This window comes from Struthio camelus, chromosome 1 (assembly GCF_040807025.1).
Source record: "Struthio camelus isolate bStrCam1 chromosome 1, bStrCam1.hap1, whole genome shotgun sequence".
Lineage (NCBI taxonomy): Eukaryota > Metazoa > Chordata > Aves > Struthioniformes > Struthionidae > Struthio > Struthio camelus.
In genome coordinates, this window is record NC_090942.1 from 149,740,384 (window position 1) to 149,766,620 (window position 26,237).

The following is a 26,237-nucleotide window of genomic DNA, read 5'->3' on the forward strand; positions in this document are numbered from 1 at the left end:
ACATCTATTGCAAACTGCTATTCTAAATTCTGGTAGAGAGGTTCAGAAACCAGAGTTTTCCTGTATCTCATCAGTGGGCTCATCTTCCTCCTATATCCCATCGCCTCACCCCCCAAAAAACCACCATCAAACCCTAGAAGGGTCTTGTCACAGACTTTACTCCTAACCTCTTTGGTTTATAGACAAAAGGAATAAGAAGGCAGATTCCTGCTCTCCAGAAGCGCTGTTAGTTCACACTTGTTTTTAACAAATATCTGCAATAAAGTATTCTGGATGGGATTTAATGAAGCCTTTTTGGTCAACAGAACATAAAACTTTTGGGGCTTTGTTTTATCAGAAGAAAAAGCATTGAATTTTGTTAATCTGATTGGGAAGCTAAACTTGGTCAATTATTCACATTCCCAAAGAGCAAACGCAGCCCAGTTACCAATATTTCTTAAAAAGCTGACAAACTACTTCTACTAATTAATTAGCACACATTTCCCTTTAAAATGGGTGGACTTGTCATTAAGTCATTAAATTCCTTGGCTACTCACAATGATTAAAATCCACATCCCCAAAGCCTAGCAGGATATTGCCTGTGTACATCAAGGTGTTACTGCATGAATGATGAGCAATAAAAATAACTTACAGAAGTCTGAATTTAATTGACCATGCTGCCAGCTTCTCTTTCAAGTGACTGGAGGGACAAGTTACCAATTTAAATTAAAATCCCACATATCATTGCAAGAACAACAGAAACTGATTGCAGCATCTCCTGATTACAATCCAGGGAGGATTAGAAGCTCTTGAAGTTTCATGATTAGAGAATGGTATGTCTACACATTTATCAGTCTAACTACAATATCAGAACTCCTGGAAGCTGTGAAGGATTTTTCTCAACAGGATCAAACACCTAGATCCAGAAAGAGAGCATTTTATCATAAAAGAATAACAATTAAAAAATAATTTTGAAACAAAAACAAGCTTAATACAAAAGCATAAAGATTATTAATGCTTTTCCTGAGCAGTTTTTAACTAAGTAATATTAGAAGATGCACTTATATTTTCATGCCACAATTAAAGCCCATTCTCAATTTTTAATAACCTCAGTAGTTCTCATTTTTTCAGTGCCATGTTTTATTATTTTTCTTGTATGTTCCTGTTATGGCTGCACTAATCACTCTGTTCTATGCAAAGGACTGTGATAACAGTTAATGAATGAACACCTACTGTGCAGAGTTGATTACTGGTAGCACTGTTCTCACAGTAGGAGCACTTTGAGGGAGGAACAAGCCCTTATTCGGCTCTCCTTGCGGAACACTCAGGAGCATCACAGCGCAACTCATATTCAGCTGTAGGCAAGTTGGTGGGGCAGAACAATCTGAAAGGACCCCATTTCCTTCCACTATCAAGAAAGTGTGGCCTGAGCATCTTCTTGATGGTCATAGCAATGGATAAAGACATTGATTTGCTATGCGCATTTTGAGCCCATTTCACATTTCATGGAAAGCAAGGGAGAAGCAAGCTTATAACGCTTCTTCTCTCTTAGCTGCATCAGAAACAGAAACACTCCTTTCACACACACAAGGCCACACACAGGTCAAGCATCATACAGCACGTCACAGGTTCTTTCTTCACACAGCCAAGGGCCTACTGCTGAGTCATGTTAGTGGCCCAGAAGTTTTCAGCAGCAATAACAAGCACAGCTCATGACCTGAAAAGCACAAACAACCCTCAGTGATCTGTTCCCTCCTTCTACCAACCAGCAGAGCATGGATGTTGTGACTTCAGACACAAGATGCCTTAGAAGTAGCATGTTAGTCTCTTAAGCACTGTTCAGCTGCTATTTTGAAGTATGGTTTCTGCAGCTAAAATAGCAAAATTCAGGAAGGTTACATTGAAAATAAGACAGATTTTTTTGAACTCCAGAGGGTCCTAGGACCAGTAAACCTGAAACGATGATACATGGAGAAATAAATGTATTCTTGCCATACCAAGACTGCATTGCTGCAAGTGTGCAAGTATTTAGTCTAACTCATGCAGAGGAAGGATGAACTCTGTGAGAATTGCAATGGAGGAGAAATACACATAGGTAAAGTTTAGGAAAAATAAATTAGAACCTCAAAAAGGTAGGAAATCTCTCCTGTATTACATTCAGCTATGCCAGAAGACTGACAAAGGATCAAAAAAAACCCTCAACCAACCAAACAAAAAACAAAAGCAGTATAGTCTTCTTGCTATTGTATATTCAGTATTGGCTGTCACTGACAAAAGAAAGTCCTAGAGTAAGTACTGGAGTACTAAAAACACTTATCAAGACATACAAAACTACACATTAGTTTCATCCATTTCCTCACTCAGTAATTAGGGGAGACTTCTTAGCATCTCCTTCACACAAAATTTTGAGTTAAAATCCTTAGTCTATACCCATTTTGAACTGAATATGGCAATTCTCCAGCAATAGTATTAAAAAAAAGCCCATTTCCTGAAAAAAATCTACCATATTTCACATGAAGACTTGTGCTGATGTTAAAACTTTGAGCATATTGGGGCACTAGTGACATTTGGAGATGTGTTTTTTCACCAAAGCACTAAAAAGTGTTCTGTGACTGTCACGCCAAGATAGGCTTTCAAACCTGTGTAGAAGCTTAAAAAGAAGTTTTGAAAAACAAGAGGAGAAATAGAAAGGCATTTTTATGGACTGCACCAAACTTTCACCTGGTGGCTTTCTGAAAAACTGATGGCATTAACTTTGTAGCACCAGCATAGATTATTTTCTAAATTTGCAGGCACAAAACAACAAAACAATAAGCATTCACACATTTGGCACATAGACAATTAAAAATGTTTGCCAGAAGTGTCAAAGTAATTATGCTTGTATTACAGGCAGCACAAAAATAGCTACAATTTAGGCAAAGGAATAGAACATGTATATGTAATTCCTTGCCTCAGGTTCCTCACATGTTCCTTTGGAACATCTTCAGATATAGTCAATATGCTTTCATCAGTCAAGGCCCCCTTGTCAATATGCTTTCATCAATTAAGGCCCCCTTCTTTGGTCTCTTTTCCCCTAATGGCTTCTCTTCTGGAACAAGGAGTCTCTCTCATCTCCCGTTTATCCTTAGCTTCAGTCAAACTGTCACTCAATTTCATTCAATAATGATTGCTACCATAGTCACAACTCCCCTATAATGGGTTTGCAACCTCTACCCCACTCTTTTCTTTTTTGTTTAGGTTTTGGTAGAGGGAAAGTACTTGTTACCCAATAACGAACTCGAGCAGCATGTAAACTGGGGATCTTGGGAATGCTTCCAAGCTTCTGGATATATAGCCAAGCTGCATCTTGACTCCATAGTATGGCAGGACCCAAGCACACATTAGTTTTATGCCTAAACCCTGATGTCTAGAAAGGAAACCCATCCTCCCAGGATGAGCAAGAGCCATAACACTCTCTGACCAGGTCTTTACAGCACATAGTCATTGCTCAACTTAGAAACTCCCTCAGCTGAACAAACAATCTAACCATTCAAACAGCCTCGTTGCCCTGAGAGAGCAGAGTCGTAAGAATTAACTTCTCTGACAAGTTCTCTGTCTTCTTTCTGACAGAGTAGATGATGGTATGTGACAAATTCTGTGTTACCTGGTGGCTGAATAACATTAAAAAAATTCAACAACACAACAGTTTCACATGCTTAACTACACTGAATGAACTGGGCAGATTCAGTGCCTCTCCCAGATAAATAGAGAGTTGGATAATCTCTCCTTTTAACCAGATTCCCTTATTTCTACGAAGAAAATATCCTGTTACCCCAGCAAATTTTCTTCTCCCAAATACGTATTGACATGGAGCCATAAATCATCCAGAAAAAGCTGCCAAAATACGGAAGGATGAGGATTAATCGTCTATAAAATATGTTATCTATGGTAAACCATTACCTATGGCTGAATTGCTGATTCTCCTTTGGTTTCTTCTGACATCCCACTGAAACACTATATTTCACGTAGCTGTCCTTTTATATCTCCGTTTCCTATTATAGGATTGTATAGCAAAACACTCACCATGAGCAATGCTTTGGTTGGACACACCAAAAGTTACCAAGGTGGTAAAACATATGGCTGGAACACTGGCTTGTGATATCCCTGAAAAAAGTGAGTAGTAAATGGTCCGTCGTAAAGGAGAAATATTAGATATGCACAAATATCCTTGTTTCAGGCAACAATGGTAAAGAATGTAGAAAAAGAGTATGTCATTCAAAGCTGAGAATTTAAAAGAGTTTAGGTAGCAAAATGTTTCTGTGACTGGAAGAACTACAACAGCATCAAGGTCCTCAGAGCTGTACCTGATATCTTCAAGATCCTTTTAGGAGAGGTCACTGAAAAAAAGGATAGAAGTGGAAAGCATATTTTTGTGCAAGAAGAATAAAGCATCCATCATTTACACTGCAAGATTCTAAGGTAACCTTTTTAGAAAGACCCAGACACAGCTGTGTTTATGCTGTCAGATACATACATTACATTCATTTGAATATAACAGTAGTAGGTAATTTTACAAATTAATTAATTAAATATGCATTCTGTAGGAGTTTGCTGTATCATGACACTTTTTTACACACTTGATAGAAAGAAAACAATGCAGACATTAGTAAAAGAGCCTTGGCTATTATTCACAATGTTCTGCTCTCTGGATTCCTAGGTAACGAGTGAAAAAACACACCAAGAGCATCCTAGTGAAAAGAATTTCTAATGCATCCTGAGTCTAAACATTACCATCGTTTTGAGAGGTATTTCCAAATGTCAGAAAGCAAATTACAGTTGATGTCAAGCTAAAGCACTTCAGTGTGGAAGAATCACCTTAAGCTTCTATTAATAAAACAATCTATTTTAAGAAAGAAATATTGCTGTGACTTAACATGATGTTTCTTGAAGTTTCAGGAATTCAGCATGAAACTGATTGTGTTTTCAATCTCTTTTAGATTTATAGTGATCCAGTGACCTAGATGGCCGTAGAGTATGCTCTTGATTTCAAATAGATAACTTAATTTACTGATGCTTCCTTTCCTGGTCTCTTACAGTACTTCTAAATGCTGAAGGTTAAGCAAATTCCAATCTGTAATCCTATAACTACATATTAATTCAAAAGTGAAGGTATTATTGTTCATCTGAAATTGTAGCATCATTGCTTTGGCTTACACAAACAAGTCTGCATGAGTTATAATGCTTATTGGCCAACAGCTAAGTAATGGCAACATATTTAATATCATGCTCCTCTGAAGTACCTTTTAACCTTGAAAAGCACTAAAAGCTTTTTGTATTTTATGCCTTAAAACATTTAAGCCATCTTTTCAGAATGAAAGAAGCTCTTTTCAAAGAGACTTCTAAGCATATTAAATGACTGCTGATAGCTGCAAATTCTGCTTATAGAAATAATCCTCCCTCACTTCTATGACATTCTGCAGCAACAATAGCAGCTGAGGGTGGATCTCTTTCAGCAACATAAGAATTTTAGCACCTAGATCTCCCTTAGTGAATGAAAAGAGAAGATAGGTTAGGATGAATTGTCCCCCCTCCAAAATATTTAGAATATGTCTAAAATGGATATCTTGGGAGAAATTCATCCTCTCTCTCTCTCCATTGGCTCTACAAGAAATCTAGAAGACTAGTTTAGACTAAACATTTAGAAGGCTTATAAATAGCTAGAAGCTGGTGAGAGGCATGCTATCTTCCTCCTCTATGATACCCGTAAAGCCCACAAGGTGCCAAGGTAATTAAAACATGGAGAGATATAAACCTACATTAACACCACTAGCAGTTACCTGGAGCTGATCAAACAAAAATAAAAGTTAGACTATAAATGTTATGATGAGAGTCTTGTAGTTTAACCAGGAACCTCAGGACTTACAGTGGGAGTACAAGCAGTTGACCAGCCCTTTTTGGATGTACGACACTGTTCTCATATATGGACTATAAACTTTGAATTCCTGATAACTAACTAAACAGGATTTGCAACTTGTATATTCACCTCAGATCTGAAGTGCTGGAATACCCACTCTCCCTTGGCCCCTTCACTCTGTTTCCCTACATTAAACTGTAGCTCACTGGAGTAGCGCACGATCTGTATATTTTCATCATGCCTCTGATACTGGAGATATGATGACTGTAAGGCAGAAGTCAGAGCACCAACCATCCCTACCCTGGGCTCATTTTTTATTGGTCTTTCATGTTGCAACAGGACACGTTGAGCTGTTCTTGTACCTCATGTGATTTTGTCCTTTACCTCAATTGGTTAAAGAAATGATTTAAGTAGTCAGTTAACAGGCATTTCAAAAAGGTGTTTAATAAGCTGTTCTATAATGATATTCTTGGTTATGGCACCTGTGACAATTCTATGAACTCTTTGCTATTGATTTGATCCATTTTGGCTTTAAATATTTATGCACACACCTGCACTGAAAGCTTCTCAATTTTGCATCGATGGATTTATTCTTCCAGAATTCTCCACTTCAGGAGGACGCTCAAGATGTTGCTCTAAAGGAAGTTAAAGTTAATTGTCTTTCTAATTGCACTGAATTTCAATCCTTAGATGACATTTGGAAATCACTATTTATTGTATTTATTTTGAGCATCACCTGAAATGATCAACCACAAGTATTGTGACTATGCAAAAAGTAGATTAGTTTTTTCCAAGTATTCTTCTGCCAAAATACTGGGAAAAAATATATATATATACATATATATAGATAGAGAGAGAGATAAATAAAACTTTTCCTAGCTTCTTTTCTTCAGTTAATACAATCTAAATCTTTGCCAGAATTTGTGCAACCAGTAGTTTTCCTGGCATGCAGGGAGGAGGGGAGAGAAACTCAAAAAAAAGTAGCTTCATTAGTCTGAAAATTACTTTGCAATCTATAAAACTAAAACCATTAAGATACTAGACAGAAATGAAATTTTTTTGCTCATCTGTAGTTCAGACCTTGGAGTATGAAACATAGCAGTGTATAAAATGCCTTTTTGTGTTGCCAAATAAAGTGAACATGTTCTCTCCCATCTCCTGTGATGCAGTAAGAATTAGCTAACTATAGCATATGTGTAATCAATGCCTAATGCTCTGCTGTTCTCCCCTCTGGAAATTAGCTGATGGTATATGTGCTATAAACCTTATGAGATGTCTCTGCTAGGTTGAGTGGCACACATTACATGATTCTCCACAGCCCTGGTCATTTGCTATCCAGATCTCAGACCTGACCACAACATGCTGTTAATCCCTTATGATCTTTCCCATCAAAAGAAGAGGAGGGGGAGGGTGGGAAGAGCACCATGCATTGGAGGTTTACCTCAATGTGGTATTGGGATCTGGCCAGCGCTGCACTCAGACTTGGCAAGTTCACAAGCATTTCTAGGTCTACCAGTTTAACACAATCATCGCTGTCATCTAATAAAGCTGCTGGTTTAATGACCAGCAGTACTGACAGTTCCCTACATGAGAGAGATGCCCAAGAACAGAGCCAGCAGACGAGCAGCGCCAGCAACACAGTTTCCTTACATTTAAGTAACCATATCGATCAGAAGTCTAAGTGATTTTTTTAATTACAGGTTTATTTGATCCATGATGTATTCTACTATAAAACAGACTTTCTACTGTGGGAAGACTATCCAGAGCCTTTGGTACATGGATGGCCTACAGATCACAAGAAAAGCATTCAGCCAACAGGAATGTTGGCCTGTTGACTGTTTTTGATTGCCTGTTAGAATACCCTCTAGACAAAAAGGCTATAAAGCTATCAGCCAGGAGACGAATGCCACCAGTGTATGTGATAGGATTCTGCCAACAGCAAGAGATCTATCAGTGGAGCTCTAGCATGATCTGTTGTTCCTTTGGATAACTAGTACACATGCAGCCAGGTAAGTAATTCTTCAGGAACCTTGAGAGAAACATGCCAGCATCAATTCCATTACAGGTGAGATGTTAGCCCTGTAGCTCAGGGGCTGGCAAGGTGGGCTTCAGATTACTCAGGAAGCATGAAGAAAAGACTGAAAGGTAAATTGGCAAAGAAAAGAATCAAGAGAGGAAAGGTGGAGAGCAAAGCAAACAGAGGAATATACTAGGAGTAATGTGTTGTGAGGAAGAGCTGAAGTATGGGGAAAGGGTAAGGACACAGTTTTGTCTGTGTTACTTTACCCTGCTTATTTTTGCCAGCAAAGCAGTTGCACAGCATCATCTTTAAAACAAATGCAGTTATCATGAATCCAGAGGCAATTACTGCTGACTTGGAACAGGTTCAGACTTAATACCCTTCCTCCGCTATTTCATGCTCCCATTTGTTCCTGGACTGCAAAATTGCTGAATTTTACTGCTTGCTGACTGCTAAGTTGCTACGACACACCCAAGAGACCAATAAGCTGTTACAGCTTGCAGTCTTATATCTCAGAAAGTGCTCCACAAAGAAAAAGCACTTCTGTCACTTGTTAATTGATACGAATCAAATTATTTGACCAAGATTGTAAAAAAGATTAACACATTGAGAATAAGCTCGTTATCTTCATTAGGCAATATGACCTCCTTACCTCACTGACATCCACAAGTTGATCAACTGTGAGAGATTAAAAAAAAACACTGAAAGATACAGCTGTCCTGGAACAGACAATATTTTTCTTTTTATGCTCTTTAAAGAGGGCTTAATGTCTTTCATTTATTTGTAAAAGTTTACTAAAGTAAATTTTGAGCTTCTGGTGCATATATAAAGTCTGGTTATACCATAGAAATATGTGCAAGGTATTATGATTACTGTTTAAATTAAAAAAAAAAACCTTAGTTTCTTTTCTATATTCATTTGTTGTATTCATGTTCCTGTCCTCAGCTAATGATTCAGACATCTTGCTGTTCAGCTAGATCTTGAATCATCCATTCATTTTTTTTACCTTGATGAGACTCTTGTCTCAGGAGGACTTGTTAAATAATGGCCCAGACCTAGGTACATTCTCTATGGAAAGTCAAGCTCGTTTGTGCAAGGGGAAAAATCTGTTGTAATTACTTTGGGAAACCATTTATATCATACTGTGTTCTCAAAGCCTGTAATGTTTCAACTGTGTATCAGAAAGCTAAGAATGTTAAGTAAATCAGACCACAGAGAAAGAACATTTGAATAGACACCTTTTTATCCAATTTAAGTTACAGTAACCGTAGAATTTGGCTAAAATTGTATAGTGGGTTTGATATTCAGGCCTGAGAAATAAAAACAGTAAAGAACATTTGGACTTTTCCTTAACCTCTCTTAAGCCGTGTAAGAGCCTTTCATGTTCATTACGACATTACTGACCAAAACAGTTAACCATCCAGGTCACTATAACCAAGTCTGCACTGGTACACCAAATCTTTCTGAAATACCAGGTCCAGGTGCATGTACAGATCCTTTACTGCTGACTCCATATGGAGGCAGGAGGAAATTCTCCACCACTTGGGCTTGGCTTCAGCAGGAAGGGAACCACCAGGGTGGTTGGACTGGAGAGGAGCCACAGCATGATCTGAAGAAATCCTTGATCTGGATGACCAGTGTAGTCCTGCCACTCCTTCTAGACTCCATATTCAGCTGTGGAGCGCAACAGATCTTCAGAGAAATGTATCCAATAAGTTTTTCTGGAGAGTCACATAGCTGCCAGCTGATCTCTAGTGATCATCTTCACTAGAGATGTGTGCATGCACACACACATACAAATAGCCATCATATGTGAACCTCAGAGCAGCGATGCATTTGGTCTTACATTTCCTTTGGTTAGACTCAATCAAGGTGAAGCATACTCTCTTTGCTAGGCTTCTCTGATGTAATTTCAGGGCACAAACATCTTCTGTTGCCCCTTGATGGAAATGGGAACGTGTAACCATGAGGTCTGTAGACTACCAGGAACACTGCTAGATCCACCCCCTTCCTGGGCGTCTTCTCTCCCTCCAGACTGGCCAGCAGTTTAAATATAGGGTTTTTTCCTAGCGCTCCAACCTCACTCTAGGTTTGCAATTCACTCTTCAGGAATGTACAATTTCGAAAAGTAGATAGACCTACAGAACTGAAAGACTATCTATCTCCCTCGAAAACCAGCACAGAAAAATATACACTTACAGGGTGTACTTAGTGTCATCCTAAAGCAGATGTCTATATTTGGTCAAATGAAGCACAATCCCATAAATACTTATTTCTCTACTGTCTATAAACTGCTACTAGCTCAAAAGTAGCTATTAGAAGTTAAATAAGATGAAATTTATCTGAAATTTTCCTTAAAAATTACTCTACAGTTTTATTGCTGTAGCTAAAAAAGGACCCTACAAAAAGTGATACCAACACACATTTCCTAATAATTATTGAGCACAGGGTCTTCAGAGGTCCTCCAAGATGCTTGTTGTTCATGTTCTCTTCCTCTCCAGAGACACTCCTGACTATGATCTCTATCAATTAGGTCATTTCTTTTTCAGTCAGTTTTCTTCCGCCTTAGCCAGTCATGCTGATAAGCTGGATTTTCCTGTTATGATATACTTCTCCTGCTAAACAATTGTTTAGCAGTTCCTTCATCGTAGGAACTTAACCTGTGCCTTTTTCAGAACACTGTCTCCTCCCTTTCTAGGAAATTCCATAATTCTAAGTTTCAGCTTTCTGCAGAGAAGACAAACGCCAGTGCTCCTTCCCTCTTCTCCTTTCCCATGTCTCTATTCTGTTCTCAAGCGAACACGACTTCTCCTTGTTTAACAAACTTCTATTAGGAACAGAGTTTCAATTTAAAGCACATGGTGGATATGCCTATACCTTGAGGTGTTTAGTCATGTAAACAAGTGAGTCCTGGTTGACACAATTAAATATGTTCCACAAATGAACTTCCATGTAACCCATGGAACACTGTGGAATATGTTGCCCATAACAAAATTTCTCCCCAGCTGTTAACAGATGGTTTAGATGAAGATAGGATTCAAGTCTACAGACACCTATCTGAATCCTTTATCCCTTAGCATTACACTTAAATATGATCATGACAGCAAGAGAAAGTGATTTTCAGACATATTCATTTCTGGAAACAAAACATTTTGTGTGAAAGAGATGAAAATGGTTTCTTTGCTGCTGTAATCATTCAGTCAGATGACTTCTGGGGATAGCACATTCTGTGTTGTGACAAATTATTTACTGAAGTGTCTCTTAAAACAGGAGATGAGAGAGGAGAAACAGAGCAGCACAGTTGAATTTTTGAGCAAAGGGACAATCAATGTCATTTCAGAAACATAGACAGCAGCAGGCTTGTGATCAATTGTAATTATTTTTAAATGATCTCCAGATTTTTAAACAAAAGAATCAAGTTCCAAACTAGAACACTTACACCTGTAGAGCAATGTGTTCTGCTGTACAGGAACAAAGCAAAAGCTGAAATAATAGGGATACTTCCTTTTCATAGTTCTTTCTCACTCTTTCCATCTCAGAAGAGTCCCTTAGGAAACATGAACATTTAGCAGAAAATCAGCCCAATTTTGGTAAGTTTTATTCAATACCATATGCTACAACAAAGATATAATAAATTATCTGAAAGAAATAAAGTTCCCAGCACATCATGCTGAAGCATATAAAGCTAAATGCGACTCTGACAAAACTTTGATAGCAGGTATTAACTTATTCTAACATTAGATTTGCCAACTCATTACATTTCCTTACATCTGGCTTCTTGGAAGTGAATAGTGGATGGCAATAGAAGTTTCTCCTACAGCCTTGAAACAAGATAGTATATATCTGCAACAGAAATTGACCTGCCTCGAAATACCGGGGATTGCTGCAGTTAAACTCCTATTGCACAAGCAGAAATAAATTTGAGCTTCAGGTTAGTTCCACCTTTGGAGGTAAACCCCTACACCATGACAGCTCGCTGACAGCTAGACTCCTTCAGCTCTCACTCCTGTGTTCAGGCATAATAGTACGGAAATGCATCCGTTTATTACCTCTTTCAAGCCAACAGACCACACCATTGGTGTCCTTCGGATGAATGCCTTACTGCCTACCATTCAGAGTGCAGATGTAGAGCTCCTACTACGGCTTGCTATAATATAAAATGGGTGAGCCTTCACATAGTACCAGCACACACAATATAGAATATTAAAGCAAAATCTTTCTCACTAAAGAAAAGGGTAGACTGAAAAATTAACTCACATCAAAGCAAGCCATAACAAATATATCCAGTTTTTGAAACGAAAGTGTTACCAGATCAATCCCTTCAGCTGAATACACAAAAACATAATCTTTCTGTTTGTTGTGCTATAGACACTGATCAATGAATTAGGGTCAAATGCCGGTCTTTAGATGTATTTTAGATGGAATTTGGTCTCTTTATCACTGTTGAACTAATAGATGGAGAAAAAAAAGGGGGGGGAGGGTAAGGGAGAAGCATTAAGCTAATACCAAACTACTTATGGAAAAAGAACACTCATATATTTCCTTCATGAAGACATATAACCCTAATACCGACAAATACTGTTGCTCTTGTCCCTCCACTATTGTGAGGTTATTCATGATCTTCACCTTAACCTAACTTGGTTTGCACCGCCTCACTATAATTGTACTCAGCCTACATCCATTGCATCAGAAGCCTTCCTACCTACAAGATAATACGCATTTAATGATGTAAGGAACTAAAACAAATAATTATTCCAGATTAAACATATAATTTATAAGATGCTGTAAAGTATTTTATAATGAAAGGGTCTTGGTGCAGGGAAAACATATTTAAAACTGTTTCAGACAATAAGAAGTCATCATTCTTCAAACAATGATAAATAGATATTATTGAAAAATATGGATTGCAAGTGCTCAGAGTTCTTTCCAGAACAGGTAATACACCGAGGTGTTTTATGGGAGGAGAATAAACAAAGATTGAAGGAGTGTCTTGCTAGGCTAACTGTGGAGCTCATTAGAGAAGACTCCTCTTCCATGTCCCAGTCTGCTTCTTTCAGAAACAGTGTAGCAAAGAAGGTAGACAGACTCATGGCTATGCTCCAACAGCAGCTCAGTCAAACTCTCTTCAGAAAGAACCTAGGAGTACGACTGCAGCACAAACATTAGAATTGTTCCAAACACGTTTTCCTCAGGGTTGGGCTAGGAAAGGGAGAAAAGAAATTTATCTCAAACTCTATTTTTCTAATTTCTTAGCTTGATGTAGTTTTCAACAGCCAAACTAAATTTTACATTAGCATTTGTTGTAGGTTGTCAGTTCAGGAATACGTTTTAAAAGAAGTATTAACTGTCCAGGCTATTTCTATTTATAACGGAATATATTCTTTCAAGTAGTTTTTGTCGTCAAGAAAAAAAAAATTGAAGTGATGTTTTGTAACCCCACAAGCTGTAGGCAGTTAGTTCTTAATACGTGCTATTGACTGCAAGAGCTGGGCCTGTTCAGCCTGCAGAAGAGAAGACTGAGAGGGGATCTCATCAACGTGTACAAGTATCTGAAGGGGGAGTGTCAAGAGGATGAGGCCAGCCTCTTCTCCGTGGTGCCCACTGACAGGACAAGAGGCAACGGGCACAAACTGAACCACAGGAAGTTCCATCTGAACCTGAGGAAAAACTTCTTCACTGTGAGGGTGACAGAGCATTGGAACAGGTTGCCCAGAGAGGTAGTGGAGTCTCCTTCGCTGGAGATATTCAAAAGCCGTCTGGATGTGATCCTGGGAAATATGCTGTAGAGGACCCTGCTTGAGCAGGGAGGTTGGACTAGATGATCTCCAGAGGTCCCTTCCAACCTAAACGATTCTGTGATTCCTTTGGGAATTTGGGGGGTGGGGAAGGGAGGAAGTGATTCCGAAATAGTTTAGATCTTTTGCAGGAAAAGAGTTGCTAGCAGAGAGGTCACTAGCAACTTTTCATTGAATGTTTAAAAAGATACATTAGTACATTATTCTGTTGGTGGTATTAATATACACTATCGGATTTCCCATTTCAGCACACAGTATTATTACTATTTATATGGTCAGACTGTAACACTTAACTGAAAATATATATTCATATTCTGACAGAATATGCTTGGAATTACAACAGCTTATGCATAGCCTGCAATTTTTGGCAATACGGAGAAGAACGTATCCTGGTAAGAGTTCTCTTTCAGTTTCATTTTTATTAGCAAAGATTATAAAACATCCTGCTCATTAAAATCTGAATAACTTCCACTGGTAGTGCACTTTTCTGAGTCTTTTCCTACAGTTGGTTGCAAGATAGATCTGCTGGCTAACCAGAGCTCTAATAGGACATTATGAAACCCACAACGCAGTATGAAGACAGTTGCACAATCAGAAGAACTATTAACATCCTCGCTAAAAAATTGTAAGTGCTTAAGCATAATTGAGCAGTATGAAACAACAACAAAAAAATCCATGATTGTCAATCTGAAGTTCTGAATGGAACTTTTATACATTATTTTACCGTTTCCATTGCAAAGAGGCTAAGAATAGGTCCATGACAAAGGCAGATGTAAACTAGATAAACTAGACAAGAAATCACAGGTACTAGAAATGCCATAATTAACTAGAGCACAGGACTCCAGTACCTCAGTTTCCAGTATTGCTCAAGCCCTCCTCAGTCCCAGGCATCTGATTGACAGATGTCTAGCTAAAAGTATCTGCAGTACCTCTATGTCAGAGCCCTGAATGCATTAACAGGACTTAATTGCCCCGATCAGCCTCACCTACGATCGCCACCCACACCATCTTCCCATGGGCCCAAGGGCCCTATTTCAGCTCAGCCCAGGGCTGTAAGGCCCTGCCCCAGTGATGCCATAGAAGTGCTGGTCTGTAAGTGCAGTCACCTCTGTATCTGGCCACGGGCCCTGCTGATCCAGACGCCAGCCTGTGGGCTGACTCCCTGTCTTGACCCAGCCTGGCCCTGTACCCATCCCCATGGCCCCGCCCAGCCATAATGAGCCTGTGTCTGACCCCACTTACCCTCACCAGGTCTGACTGGGACCCTGTCCTGTGGGCCAATCACCCAGCCTGGCCTTGACCTGACCTCTCCCCACAGATGTGCCTGATGCCCAGAGCTGGGGCTGACCCCTGGCCTGCCCTGCTCCCTCACTGCTGGTGGTGGGATAGTCCCTGCTCAGTGAGGCCAGGGGATCCCTGATGGCCTGGAGATCCCCGGTGGCTATGGCACCTGGCACACAGGCAGCCCTCAGCTTCGCAGTGCCCTGACACTCTATTCCACATGTCACTGCATCCCACAGGCCATAAAATCCTTCCCGCATCACCTTTATGCCACAACTGAAAAGAGCTTCTCCTTTTGGCTCAAGTCTAATCGCTTGCCCTCAGTAGTCATTTACACATACAAAGTGAGTTACAAGTTTCTACTGGGACTTGTGACCCAAAGTGTAACACTGTTGCACTATCGCAGGTTTTCTGCAATATTCAGCCAACTACTATTATGTCACCAAGGAAGCAGAAACATTTGAAGTGGATGAGGCGTGGAGGAGAGTTATGAAGAGGACAATTAGAATGGAAACGGGTGAAACACATGAGAAGAGAGGGCTCTAGAAGAACATGGCTTGTTCTAGCAAAACATTGTTCAAGGCAGTATTTGATCACCTTCTACAATGGTTTGGGGAAGAAGGTATGAACACGGAGGATGACAGGCTGTTGGTATTGCAGGAGAACAGCCGGAGAGAAGCTGGGAAATAAGACATCCAAGAGGTTTCTAATCAAAGTAGTGAGGTTCTGGAATGGCCTTCCTCCAAGGAAAGTGACAAAAATAAAAACCTCAATTGATTTTCATCGTGGAGCTCAGGCAGCTTGTCATACAGGATACAATTGTACTGACAGCCAGTCAGTCTCCTAGCTTCAGGACTAGATAAGATTTATTAAAGCATAAAGATTAAAAAAAACAGTAAGGTTAACTTTAGTGCTAAAAAATATGAAGCCATAAGAAGGCATCAGAAAGTTATAGTCTCAATTTATAAAAAAGCAAATAAAACGCCAGAGATGGGATTACTACTTTCTAGGGGCATTCATTACTTTAAAATCATTAGGGATCCAACATTCCAAATAATAAAAGACATTTTAAAAGACAAATAGCTGAAGAGTTTTCTCTGCAGAATTCTCCCAAGTTTCCTGTTATATCAGATGTTTCTTCTTCAATAAGAAAGAGACAGGTTTTCATCATCCATCATACCAAATAAAAAACAAATCTGACCAATGGTACACGAGTGATATAGATCAAAGTAGCAAATTTGGCAGGCATTATGCTGAAAAAGTAGAAGTCTGTGGTGTATCTACAAAAATACCGTCTGCATTCATTGGGTACTGATAAAGAAAAATTTCGCCCAGCAGTCACTTGGAAGGATGTTAGACAGCAACTATTACATTTACCTATCACTAAGAAAGAGTGGATTGCAACTAAAAAGAAGTAGTTTTAAAAGTCCACTGTTCTGTAAATCCTTCTTGTTTATTTTTAATTCATCCTGAATATCAAAGAGTTTCCGGAAGACGAGGGAGAGATACTTTAAGTCGTGGTTTATAAAGAGTTGGCAACACAACTGGAATGAAGAAAGCCATTTTAACTATGAAAGCATTTAATCACAGTCTATTCCAAGGTGTAAACTCTTGATATGCTGTATAGTCTGGAAAACTTGAGCTAGTACTAAACTATTGTGATATACTTATTTCAGAAGTTACTAGGGAAGAGCTCATGTCCAAAGATCTACAGAAAAAAACAAATCATTATTAAGAGGAGAGAAATGTGGCAAGAGTTATGGGACTTAAGTTGTGAGTTATAAGTACTAAAATCAAATTTGTTCTATAATTATAATTGTAGTGTAGCTGAGTATCAGGGCCATGCCTGCATGCATACTTAGGTCATGAATTCTCTGGGTCATCTGTATAAATGAGATAACTGGAATGGCCTAAGACAGTGGAACAATTGAAATTAGGTGACTGACCGAAACTTCAAAATTATGTATTTGACTGATTGTTGCAGGAGCTGTCCAGGGGGGAGCTTTGGACAGTTCTAAAGATTTTCTCCATGCACCTCCCACTATGCCTAGTCTAAGTAATTTGTATACCTAAATGTGTTGATTAACATCTTCACTGCAGAACCTAGCTGTTCCCTCAGACTTCCCTAAGGAGTTCCTGCTGCAAAACAGATTAAATTATATGTAGGTAAGACACTTGTAAATAGTCATTAGAAACTGTTCCTGCAGAAATGGTCACATAGGACAGTCTTTTCCATGTAGTTGTTTTGTATATAGTTAAGATAATCAACAGCATTGAATTATGTACGCGCTGGGTGGTCATAGAAGACCACAGTCAGCTGGATTATCAGAACTGAGCAGAGCGGCGGCTCAGGGAGTCTCCAGCTGCAGATACTGCTGTAGACACGTGCGATGGAGATTCCTGTCACCAATCAGACAGTGACTAACTGTCCTGCTTGAGAGATTTGATTCTCCATGAGAGCATTAGGATCCCTAAAACTTAGAGGTTTTTTTTTTTTTTTTCTAACAATGTCCATGAGTCTCCACACAACAATTGCATAAAGGTCCAGGTAAATATGTTATCTAGAATTACATCTTGGAGCAACACTGATTTGCACAGCTCTAGCAGCACTTGTAGACTTCTGTATATTCACTCTTTTGGCGATTTGGCTTCTCTGGTACTTCAGTATTTCAGGTATTTCAGTTAGTTCCAACAAAATGAGTGAAAGCAGGTATCAATTAAAATTTCTGTCCTGTTACCAAGGCACAGAACATGAGAAAAATGTGGTCTTAAAAGCACCACTCCTGTTTGTAGCAAAATCTCAGTATGTTCTTGCTCACTGGGCTCTTGCTCCCCAAAAATAACATTTTCAACAATTTTGTATGGAATCATGTGTAAGTGACAACTCTCCACAATTTTAGCCTAGGTTAAAAATCAATAGTGAGAAATTCAAAGTTCTGCTTACGCTGAAACTGTCAGTTAAGCTGTTTTGCTTGTACTTAATAAGAGGTAATGTACATTCTTGTTAAGTCCTATTTGTCCCCTCACATGCAGGGGAAACAAATTGGAATTTTGATACCACATTGAAATTTATTACCTTAAAAACCTCTACAAACCTACATAAAATTGAAACATCATTCAACATTTATTATGGGGATTTAGATATATCTTTATTCCAAAGTCACAAATGAAGTACTAATGAAAAAGCATTTTATCTGAAACCTTACTGAAAGCCTATGGACATTCCGAAAAAGCGTCTGTCAAATATCTAATGAAATGTGGGGTTTCCTGGAAGCAGATTAAAAGATTCTGTTCAAAGTACATCTATCAGCAGATGACTGTAGATCCCCTGCAATAAACTCAATAGGCTGATGGATTTAAAACAAATGCCATATTTTTGAACTGGAAACAAACTTAAGTTAAAAGACACTTTTTATACTGTACTGAATATTATTACATTGTAAATCTAGAAATAAATAACAGACCTGTACAAGCAAGCACCGGGGAACAGAAATGGATTGATTAAGTTATTGGAAGTAATTTGGTGATTCTATGATTGGTTTTGTTGCCTGGAATGATGAAACTGGGCAATCAAATTTAGTCCTATATTGTGGCTTGTGACAACAACACATAATCCCTTAACAAGCTCCCTCTCGAAACACACTTACTTCTCCTTAGAGAAGACTGTTCCAGTTTCATCTCTCTGGTGGTTAGAAACCTCCTTTTCAGCCCACAATGCATCACTGCATATTTATAGCTGCATATTTGTATTAACCTTCTCCTTTTAACTTCTTTATCCCTAGTGTTTAGACTCAGAAGTGTACATACGTAGTCAGCAATCAAACATCATTTTTCTAAACAAGCCAAACTTACCTATATTATTCAGATGTACTGTTCTGGTGGAGGTGAGCTAGGTTAGGCTGTCACACTATAAACCTCCAGATCATCTTCCCTGACTCTTCAACAGAGGTGGCATAACCATATACCAGCTCATTTCATCTCCCAGTTCTGTCAAAGTTATCTTAAAGAATTTTTCAGTGCCAAGGTTTTGACAGAAACAGGTTAGATAACACACAAATATGATGCAACCCAGCTCAGATGCAGCCAAAACGGCATGTTTAACTACAACTTTTGTCTTCTGGAAACTAAAATCTCCCTTGCCCTTACAATTTTAGTAACTCCTGTCTGCACCTCTGCCACCTTGAATTCACCTTTTTTAAAGAGTTCAAGAAACCTTAAGTGAGTTTAAGTCTCATCCTGCCTTGTACAGTATCACTAGTCCTACTTCCTGGTGGTATTTCTACAATTTCTGCCCCAGGTAGCGTGGCTAGTCCCCTTGACTTGGCCACATGTTTGTACTTCACTCTTGCTTGTCTTTATTCCTTCATTCGTATCAGCCATTCTTCCTTTGCACAACCTCCTCACTTAACTGAGTAAGCATTCATTTAGTACTGGATCACGCTACATCCCCAATGCACAACAGTCCCGTTTTTCCTTATTCTGTTTGCACTTCGGCAGCTAAAGTACTAGAATTTAAAATTCTTTGCAAAGTGCTTTACCTTTCAAATTTCTTACTTTATTCCTTTATTGTGTTGATAAAGGTGCAGGCTCTTCTCTAATTAATCCACTTTCCATGCTTAACAGGCTCTTTGCTGACTCGTAATTCCATTTTACCTAGTTCTGGAGCCCTCTCCTTCATTATCCCTTTCACCTCCTTCCTTCTTCTCCCTTTGCTTGCGATAAAGGTCATTTTGAAAACATGGAATAACTACAAGCCTCCTTAACATTACATTTCTTGAGCTGTGCAGTCCACCTGACTTCATTAAATAAATCCATTAAATTTCTTAAGATTTCACTTTTAAAATAAATCAACTCAAAGAAAAATCAAAATAGGTCTACAGTGAAAGTTAAGCTGAACTGATGCATGATTCCTTAATCCAAAAGGGTGATTTAAAAAAGCATGTTCAATACTTACCAAAACCAAGGATTGCAGTTTTTTGATTCTGTAATGATTTAGTAAAGAAGCCAGACTGCTATCACATTCACGAATAACTGAATCTCATGCTAACCTTCACACACTAGCTGAGAAAAATAGAAGCTCTAAAGTGACCAAACTTTTACAGTAAAAAGTAAAATTATTTTAAGTCAACAATGTAATTATCCAATACAGACTGCAAGGATAAAGAGCTGTACAAGATAGCACATAGAAAATTTATGTCCTACACTGATAGGAAACAAGTGCAGAAGATGGTTAACTAAAGGCAGAATGAAAATAAAAGAGTTTGAAAAAGAGAGAAAATATTCAAAACCAAGAGTAATGATGACTTCAGAGAAAGCTAGTAGTAAAATCACTTATACGGGGTAGAAAACTTATATAATTTATCAAAACTGAGCAACTAAGTTTCAAGAAGGCAATCATACAAGATCATACCATCTTCTCTTTAACATAAAGTAAAAACAATTCTAAACAGTAATTTGGTACACAAGTTGTTTCTTCAGTTTCCTATCTTACAGTTCCTATATACTAAGTACTATATTTAAAATCTACTGAAAAGTTCTCATTAAGTTTTCTACGATAGTTATGGGAGACCTTAGCTACATTTATCAACACAATTCCTAGTAAAATTTCTCTCAGCATTGCTCCGATCTACATTGCCTTCTTTACATTTTAAAACCTAGAGTTAAGAATATATAGGATATCCTGAAATTAAGATGGGAGTTTTTTTTTAAAATAACAAAACCTCAAAAAACAACTCTTCCCAAAAGTAAAAGGGAATTCAAACCAAGTCTGTTCTATCCCTGACAAAATTTCTTTATGGATCTATCCCATAACCAACCAACAATGCTATTCCAACATTATCTATCTTCCTTAATAGAACGTGTAATTCAATACTTTTGTTCTAGATAATTATTATCTCTCTCTTCTGTAAAATGTCTGTTTTCACAAACTTTTGGGCGTGATGTTCTAAAGAGATACTGATGCCAGTCAACATGCTTCACAATGTAAGGTAAGGAGGCTTTGTTGTAAAGTTCTGGAACACGTGGTGGAGCAATTGTATTTGAATCATGCATCCCTTTTCCAGTTTTAGGACTGGAAGATTCCACATATCTCTCAAGTTTCCATATTAACAAGCATTTTTCTCTATAGACTCTCCTAGGTCTACGGCAGTTCTATTTGTTCTGTTAGGAGAAACACTCTCTCTCTCTTCTTTTGTCTTTATTTCTTGCTTCAGCTTCTGTTTTGACAGCTTCTCCTCCTCTGTTTCCAATACAGCCAGCTCTTCCTCTACTCTCAGTTCCTTCTTCAACTTTGTCACCATGGTCAAGTATTTCCACACATGTCACTCCCAGTCCAAAAATCTGTCTCTCATGCTCTCTTATTTGTTAGATAGCTGCAAATCTTCAAGTTCTACCCAGTACTTCCACTCCATTTTCATTCTACTCTGTGAACTGCAGCATCACTGCAGTTGCATTTTAGGTTTTCAGCCTCTCTTTTGTGGGAAAATACAAAACTTCCATCAGGCACCCATTCAAGTACAGGGTATTCCCACAGCTATGGTATGCAAACATTTAAGATAACTCTTCTTAAAACAAAGCATCCCAAATAAACTTCTTCATCTTCTGACTTCTCTCATCTTTGGCTTCTCAGCTTAAGCCAACTTCTTCCATGATTAACCCAGGCTACATCCTTGGCACTGTGTGTAAGTAGCAAGAGGAATTCCAGTAAAGGCTCAATTCAGTATGGTAGCTGCTTGCTTTAGGAGCTACTGAGTAAGGCATACTGCGTATCATGCAGGCTACTAGCTTGCTTATACCCCTGGGTAAGAGCCAGGGACACTTCAAAAGTAGTGTTCTATGCCGGAGAGCAGGGAAACATTGTGTAGTCAATAATAAATGCACACAAACCAAGTCTGCCCACTCCTGCCCAGCCTGGAAATACCAGGAGGATATATATACTCACCCTCTTTTACCACTATAGTACTGACAGTGAGAATTTGAGGCTATTTTGCAGGTAGCTTTACAGGTGAATGTCTACCTCTTCTGGAAATGAAAAGACATTATGGTCCACTTGTCACCATAAAAGGAACCTTTGAGGATTTGGAAGAAGACAAACCAGTTGACAGCTGTTGATAGCTGTAGTTCTTAGAAGAGTCCAGCTCTAGAAAAGCAACCAAGCACTTCTCCCAACACTGTCCTTCCCTCATGCTTCAGGTCAGGTTCCAGAGGTTAGAGCATGCAGGGTTTTAATTTCTGTGACCATAATTTTCCAAGGAATCAGATTCCTGCCAAGTATGCTGAGGATCAGAATGTCCTGTTTATTTCACATAGGCTGGACATGGATTAGATATTGGAAATATATACTGCTGATCAGATCAATTTAGGGAGGAGAAACATTTTGCAGCCAACCGATCAATATCTGTTTCAATGTCAAAGTAACCAATATCTAGTCTTTTGGCATGCAGTGAATTAAAAGATATGTTAAGTATTCTATATTTCTATAGAAAGCATTTCAATAGCACTTCCACTGGATCTTCCAGAGAGAAATATGGCAAGAAGCGTTCCGTGATTGTTCTAAAGAGACAGGTAGATTACAGTCTCCTCGGGATGGTCTTGTTGCTTGTATAGCACCAACCACATCACTAGTTCTCAACAATTCCATGACTTTTTAAGAATGTGCTTGATTAGACATTTAGGTAAATACATAAGAAACAGCTCATGACAACTGCACTCTGTTGTCTTTGCTTACCTCTAAAGAAAGGTAATAAAAAGTTAAGTAGAGAGAAGGGCAACACATTGGTCAGAATTGCATAATGCACCTGGAATACAATCAACATGGTTCAAATCCCTTCCCCATGCTTTATGTCCTACTCCACATCATAATTTAGTTGCCAGCTTGTGATAAGTCTTGACCTAAACTTAACATTCTTAAAGTTCCTCTATGTTCAGGAGTGAAAAGCTTCTAGAAATAAATACTTGAGTCTGCAAATCATAATCCAAAGCAAAAGTGCTACAACTGTAGCCAATGAATGTTAGGTAATTCACGACAATTTCATGCTTTATAAAATGTCACTCATATTTTGGAATCCTAATGGAAATAAGCCAGTGTTACTCTATTAAAGGATGTCTAATTTAAGTTCCTAAATCCTTCTGGATATAGCTGCAACATAACTTGCAAACTTTAGAATCTCTTTAGACGAGAACCAAGACTCAGAAATCTATTTTAAAGAATAAAAATAATTAAGCTTTTAGTATCTTGTAGCCTGTTATCTGCTCAACTTGTTTCTGTCCATACAATTTCATGAAATTGCAGTTCATAGTAATATTTGACTTGCCAATTTTTTTAAAGTCACACAATAAGCAAGACCAATTTTTCCACATAAAGATGGATGAGCCAACGGTAACATAAGTTGCCTTAAGAAAAGCAAAGTAATAACAAGCAAGAACAGGCTCAAGCCATTGGAAACTGCAGTAATGAAATACAGCCAGGAAAAATCTGCATAGATTAGCTAAATAGATCTTTAAAATAATACCAGGGGATCTCCAACAAGTTTTAAAAGATTCTCTTTCAGCCAGTTTCAAGAATTTTAGATAAAATCTGGAGGGCTTCACCAACTTTTTAGGCCACACATGCACATTCAAAATCCCCTTCATTATGCCCTACCCTTAAATTACACTACTGTCTTTTTAAAAATTCCCTCTGTTATGGCATGGTAATGAGGGTCAGATCTCCATAAATTATTAAAGGTTACAAACTTACTAACTCAGAATGGTTAGGAGCAGGACAAGGATTTAGGAGACAAGTTTACCAAATTTCACTGGGTTTTTTGACTACTCTGTTATTCACCATTTCTAACTTTAAAAAAAAAAAGTTAGTACTCTGGTTTGGCATTGCCTCGAATGTCACACATGATGTTACAAAAATATTGTAGTTTCCTTAAATGGATACCAAGATCTTTAAAAAGGTGTTAATATTTGACAGTTAAGCTCCAAAGACTCTCTCAATTATATCCTGCTTGCCAAGACCTTTCTGAGATTGAGGTACTGCAGAAAAAATTAGCAGCTATATTCAGTTGGAAACTCAGTTCATAGAGGAGCAAAAAGAACAAGGATCATGACAACGGTCTAACAAGTAACATGTAGTTCTGAGCTTATGCTGGGCTATTATTCCTGATTATTTTAAACAAGATTTCAGCCTTCACAGTTTAAAAGGATTCAATGGCAAAACTTCAGACAGAAAGCAGCTAACTTTGGTAAATGGATATAGATACATAAAAACACTATGGAGCTCATAGAAAAGAGTGTAAAGTGCTTATTTATTAAGCATTATTATTTATTATTAGTGTATTAAACTAAACCTACAGCATTCATGGAGAAACTGCTCCAAGAAGCTGGAGGAAATACATGAGAACACTAATACTATACGCTGCTGGTTTTCTCATGAATTCAAGAACAAGATAAAGATGGGGGAAGGGGAACGGTATAGTGACAGGGTAGTGAGTAAAACGCTGCCCAAGTCAGGATGCCTCCAGTGGGTGCCTGCAGCCAGGGGAGACAGCATGGAACATGGCTATGAAGGTTCCTCTTGCACCTCTCCTGGGAAGCTTACATGCTCGATTGGCTCTCTAAAGTGCCTGTACACCAATGCACGCAGCATGGGGAATAAGCAGGAAGAGTTAGAGATCTGTGTGGGGTCGCAGGGCCATGATCTCATTGCGGTTACAGAGACATGGTGGGATAGCTCACATGACTGGAACGCTGTCATGGAGGGCTATGTACTTTTTAGGAAAGACAGGCCAGGAAGGCGAGGTGGTGGAGTTGCCCTTTATGTGAGGGAGCAACTAGAATGTGTGGAGCTCTGCCTCGGGGTGGATGAAGAGCAGGTTGAGAGCCTATGGGTAAGGATTAAAGGGCAGGCTAACATGGGTGACACGGTGGTGGGGGTCTACTACAGGCCACCTGATCAGGAAGAGGAAGTCGATGAGGCCTTCTACAGACAGCTGGAAGTAGCCTCACGATCACAGGCCCTGGTTCTCATGGGGGACTTCAACCACCCTGACATCTGTTGGCAAGACAGCACAGCTAGGCACAAACAGTCAAAGAGGTTCCTGCAAAGCACTGATGATAATTTCTTGACCCAGGTGGTGGAGACGCCAACGAGGAGAGGTGCACTGCTAGACCTTGTACTAACAAACAAAGAAGGTCTAGTTGGAAATGTGAAGGCTGGGGGCAGCCTTGGCTGCAGTGACCACGAGATAGTGGAGTTCAGGATCCTATGAGGAGGAAGCAAGGCAATGAGTAGGATCGCAACCCTGGACTTCAGGAGAGATAACTTTGGCCTCTTCAGGGACCTACTTAGGGGAATCTCCTGGGGTAGGGCCCTAGAAGGAAGAGGGGGTCCAGGAGAGCTGGTTAATATTCAAGCATCACTTCCTCCAGGCTCAAGAGCAGTGCATCCCTCTGAGTAAGAAATCCAGGAAAGCAGGCAGGAGCCCTGCATGGATGAGCAAGGGACTCCTGGCAAAACTCCAACAGAAGAAGGAAGTCTACAGAATGCGTAAAAGGGGGCAGGCCACTTGGGAGGAGTACGGGGATATTGTCAGAGTGTGCAGGGATGCGACAAGGAAGGCTAAGGCCCATTTGGAATTCAATCTGGCAAGGGATTTCAAGGACAACAAGAAGGGCTTCTTCCAATACATCAATAACAAAAGGAAGACTAGGGAAAATGTGGGCCCGCTGCTGAATGGGGTGGGTGCCCTGGTAACAAAGGATATAAAGAAGGCAGAGTTACTGAATGCCTTCTTTGCTTCAGTCTTCACTGCTAAGGCCAGTCCTTAGGAATTCCAGACCCTGGGGACAAGAGAGAAAGTCTGGAGAAAGGAAAACTCTCCCATGGTTGAGGAGGATCAGGTTAGAGATCTTTTGTCCAAACGTGACACCCACAAATCCATGGGCCCCGATGGGATGCACCCACAAGTGCTGAGGGAGCTGGCGGATGTTATCGCTAGGCCACTCTCCATCATCTTGGAAAGGTCCTGGAGATCAGGAGAGGTGCCTGAGGACTGGAAGAAAGCCAATGTCACGCCAGTCTTCAAAAAGGGCAAGAAGGAGGAGCCAGGAAACTACAGGCCTGTCAGCCTCACCTTCATCCCGGGAAAGGTGATGGAACAGCTCCTCCTGAAGGTCATCACTAAGCATCTGGAGGACAAGAAGGTGATTAGGAGTAGTCAGCATGGATTCACCAAAGGGAAATCATGCTTGACCAATCTGACAGCCTTCTATGAGGGAATGA

The 26,237-nt window shown here is 39.2% G+C and overlaps 1 protein-coding gene across 5 annotated transcripts in view; it reads right to left on the minus strand.

Annotated features, from left to right (window-relative positions):
• The window catches only part of GABRG3 (gamma-aminobutyric acid type A receptor subunit gamma3), a 342,277-nt gene that overhangs the window by 270,469 nt on the left and 45,571 nt on the right, over window positions 1-26,237 (minus strand). The gene's annotated exons all lie outside the window — the stretch shown is intronic.